Source organism: Thermobia domestica, chromosome 2, assembly GCF_964235325.1.
Source record: "Thermobia domestica chromosome 2, izTheDome1.hap1.1, whole genome shotgun sequence".
Taxonomy (NCBI): domain Eukaryota; kingdom Metazoa; phylum Arthropoda; class Insecta; order Zygentoma; family Lepismatidae; genus Thermobia; species Thermobia domestica.
The window spans coordinates 85,492,236-85,497,007 of NC_137455.1; positions in this window are offsets into that span (position 1 = coordinate 85,492,236).

Below are 4,772 nucleotides of genomic sequence, written 5' to 3' on the forward strand. Positions count from 1 at the left end.
GGCCCGAGCCTGGCCCGGCCCGATAAGTTTTTCAAAATTCTTGACCCAAGCCCGGCCCGGGCCCGATAAATTTTAAGTTTTTGGCCCGACCCCGGCCCGATAATTTTTTTTAAAAAATTAGCTCAAGCCCGAATCTTTCTCAAAATTTAGTACTAAATTTGACCTAACCCTCAGAAACATTTTCTAAACTTTGGTTCACAACCTGACGCTTGTCTTCCGAGTGTTACCATTGACTGCTAGAACTTTGCCTGTCATCGAGAGAACAAAAACTCCATTCCCTGTAGCAAAAATCTAACTTAATTGATTTTTAGCATAAAGTGAAGATGGCAATAGTGTTTAGCGACAGGCAAAACATTCCCACCTCCTCTTGTCATATTTTGGGTTTAGTGAAGGTCAAGGTCATGGCTCAATTTACCGCATAATGCCTGCAATCCTCTATAGTGAAAGTGGAGCCGGTAAGCAACACAAACTGTAAATAACTATTGCATTCTTTGTAACATTTTTTCACGGACACACTTCTTCAACGTTTGGCTTTATTCCAATTATCGTTTAACGAAAGACAATATTTATTAAAGAATTGCAATTGAACGGCCCCAGCCAGGCCCGACCTGAAGAGAAATCAGTGTCGGCCAGCCCAAGCCCGGCCCGGCCCGAAGAAATAACAGTGTCGGCCCGCCCAAGCCCGGCCCGGCTCAAAGAAATAACAGAGTCGGCCCGCCCAAGCCCGGCCCGTGCAGGTCTCTAGTGCTGCGACAGAGAAATTTACAATTGTATCTGGGTACGATGTCTAAGCTCGAAGGGTATCATCAGCATACAAAATGGGTAGGCCTACTAGTCGGGTACTAGTTGACATCCACTGGTGTCAGCCGGCAGCGAAGGGTGGGTAGTCCTGCCCCCCCCCCACCATTACGCAATTCTTCGAAAACAATTTCAATCGTTTGTACTTCGTTTGCTTCCATTTGCTCCACAGTAGCTCCGTTTGCTCCTTTACCGTTCCCGAGAAAATGGAACCTTAAAGTGAGGGGGGGGGGCAAAACAACGTCGTTCCAGCCCCCCACCCAACTAAAAATAATCGCTGAGGGGAACGGATGGTGGCATTCGTTTGTACTTCGTTTGCTCCCATTTGCTCCGCAGTTTCTGTGTTTCCTTCCCTACCGTTCCCGAAAAAAAAAGAAATTTAAAGTGGGGGGGGGGCAGAACAACATGGTCCCAGCCCCCACCCAATAGCAAAGAGGAATGGATGGTCACATTCGTTTGTACTTCGTTTGCTCCCATTTGCTCCGCAGTTTCTACATTTGCTCCTCTACCGTTCCCGAGAAAATGGAAATTTAAAATGAGGGGCCAGAAAAAGGTGGTCCCAGATCCTCGAATTAAAAACAGTCACAGAGAGGAACAGATGGTCGCATTCGTTTGTACTTCGTTTACTCTCATTTGCTCCGCAGTAGCTTCCTTTGCTCCCTTACCATTCCCCAGAAAATGGAACCTTAAGGTAAGGGGATGCAGAACAACTTCGTCCCAGTCCCCCAACCCAACTAAAAATAATCGCTAAGGGGAACGGATGGTGGCATTCGTTTGTACTTTGTTTGCTCTCATTTACTCCGCAGTAGCTCCGTTTGCTCCCCTTACGTTCCCGACAAAATGGAGCATTAAATTGGGGGGCCAGAACAACGTCGATCCAGCCCCTCACTCAATTAAAAATAATCGCTGAAGGGAACGGACGGCGGCATTCGATTGTATTTCGTTTGCTCCCATTTGCTCCGCATTTTCTACGTTTGCTCCCCTACCATTCCCAAGAAAATAGAAATTTTATGTGGGGGGCCAGAACAACATGGTCCCGGCCCCTCAATCAATAGCAGATAGGAACGGATTGTGGCATTCGCTTGTATTTCATTTGCTCCCATTTGCTCCGCAGTTTCTAAGTTTGCATCTTTACCGTTCCCAAGAAAATGGCAAACTTTAAACTGTGAGGGGCAGATAAAAGGAAGCCAGGAACTTCGAGGGGCCAGAGAAACTGATCCCAGCCCCTCGAATTAAAAAAAAAATCACAGAGAGGAACAGATGGTCGCATTCGTTTGTATTTCCTTTGCTCTCATTTGCTCCGCAGTTTGTCCGTTTGGTCCCCTACCGCTCGCGAGAAAGTAGAATTTTAAACTGGGGGTTCCAGAGCAACATGGTTTTAGCCCCCACTCAATGGTAGAGAGGAACGAATGGTGGCATTCGCTTCTACTTCATTTGCTTCAATTTTCTCCGCAGTTTCTCAATTTGCTCCCCTGCCGTTCCTGAGAAAATGGAACATTAAACTGGTGGTCCAGGAAAACGTAGTCCCAGCACTTCGAATTGAAAATAATTTCAATTAGGAATGGATGGCGGCATTCGTTTGTTCTTGGTTTGCTTCGCAGTAGCTACGTTTACGCCCTTACCATTCCCGAGGAAATGAAACTTTAAAGTGGAAACTAGAACAAAATTGTCTCAGCATCCCACTCAAATAAACATAATAACATAGGGAAGTGATGGTGGCATTATTTTGTACTTCTTTAGCTTCGATTTGCTTCGCAGTTGCTTGGGTTTCTTCCCTAGCGTTCTCGGGTTTAACGGAACTTACATACGTGATTTCAACCACCCTCCCAACTTATATAATCGCAGAGGGGAGTGGATGTTGGCTATATCTCGTTTGTTCATGTTTGCTCCACAATTGCTCTGAGTGCTCGTCTACTCTGATTGATGTTAAGAAAGAGGAATTTTGAAGCGGTTGGTGTGGAAATGTGATCCTAGTGCTCAACCTCCTAAAACTCGGGGAACAGTAGGAAAGAAAGTTAAACAATTCCAGAGCAATTCTGGGCAAATCACGCAAACAATTATTTTTTTTACTACATTTTTTAGGAGGTTGAGGACTGGGATCACATTTCCACACCAACCGCTTCAAAATTCCTCTTTCTTAACATCAATCGGAGTAGACGAGTACTCAGAGCAATTGTGGAGCAAATATGAACAAACGAGATATAGCCAACATCCATTCCCCCTCTGCGATTATATAAGTCGGGAGGGTGGCTGAGATCACGTGTTTAAGTTCCGTTTAACCCGAGAACGCTAGGGAAGAAACCCAAGCAACTGCGAAGCAAATCGAAGCTAAAGAAGTACAAAATAATGCCACCATCACTTCCCTATGTTATTATGTTTATTTGAGTGGGATGCTGAGACAATTTTGTTCTAGTTTCCACTTTAAAGTTTCATTTCCTCGGGAATGGTAAGGGCGTAAACGTCGCTACTGCGAAGCAAGCCAAGAACAAACGAATTCCCAATTGAAATTATTTTCAATTCGAGGTGCTGGGACTACGCTTTCCTGGGCCACCAGTTTAATGTTCCATTTTCTCGGGAACGGCAGGGGAGCAAATTGAGAAACTGCGGAGAAAATTGAAGCAAATGAAGTAGAAGCGAATGCCACCATCCATTCCTCTCTACGATTGCGTGGAGGACTAGGACCATGTTGTTCTAACTCCCCCAGTCTAAAAATTCTATTTTCTCGCGAACGCCAGGGGAGCAACCGGACAAATTGCGGAGCAAATGAGAGCAAAGGAAATACAAACGATTGCGACCATCTGTTTCTCTCCTTTATTTATTTTTGTAATTCGAGGGGCTGGGATCACTTTTTTCTGGCAACTTGAAGTTCCCGGGCTCCTTTTTTCTGGCCCCTCACAGCTTAAAGTTCAATTTTCTTGCGAACGGTAAGGATGCAAACTTAGGAACTGTGGAGCAAATGAGAGAAAATGAAGTACAAGCGAATGCCACAATCCGTTCCTATCTGCTATTGATTGAGGGGCTGGGACCATGTTGTTCTGCCCCCCCACTTTAAATTTCAATTTTTTGGGGAACGGTAGGAGAGCAAATGTAGAAACTGCGGAGCAAATGGGAGCAAACGAAGTACAAACGAATGCGACCAGCGACCATCTGTTCCTCACTGTGACTGTTTTTAATTCGAGGGTCTGGGAACACCTTTTTCTGGCCCCCACTTTAAATTTCTACTTTTTCGGGAACGGTAGGAGAGCAAACGCAGAAACTGCGGAGCAAATGGTAGCAAAAGAAGTACAAACGAATACCACCATCCGTTCCCTTCAGCGATTATTTTTAGGTGGGTGGGGGGGCTGGGACGACGTTGTTCTGGTCCCCCACTTTAAGGTTCCATTTTCTCGGGAACGGTAAGGGAGCAAATGTAGAAACTGCGGAGCAAATGGGAGCAAACAAAGTACAAACGAATGCGACCATCCATTCCTCTCTGGTATTGGGTGGGGGGCTGGGACCATGTTGTTCTAGCCCTCCACTTTAAATTTCTATTTTTTCGGGAACGGTAGGGGAGGAAACGCAGAAACTGCGGAGCAAATGGGAGCAGACGAAGTACAAACGATTGAAATTGTTTTCGAAGAATTACGTGATGGTGTGGGGGGGCAGCACTACGCATGCGGCAGCGAACGTGTTTTGGGAAACCATCCGAAAATCTCCCCACCCAGAAAGGATTTTCTGAAAGAAATCTTGTATTACTGAACAGCGACGCAAATACGCTAGTTGTCGCGTGGGGCAAGAACTCGCCTTAGTGCTCCTCCTGACCAACCAAAGCAAAATGCTACCCCAAATATTTGCCCAATTTTGCGCCCTTCCATTTTGGCGTCCTCCGTTTGCCCCTTACTCTAGTTACGTTAATAGTGGTACGGAATGACCGCCATTGAAAATAAATTACCCGCAAGGAACGGAACGAAAGAATTTTGATTTAAGAAAGGCTA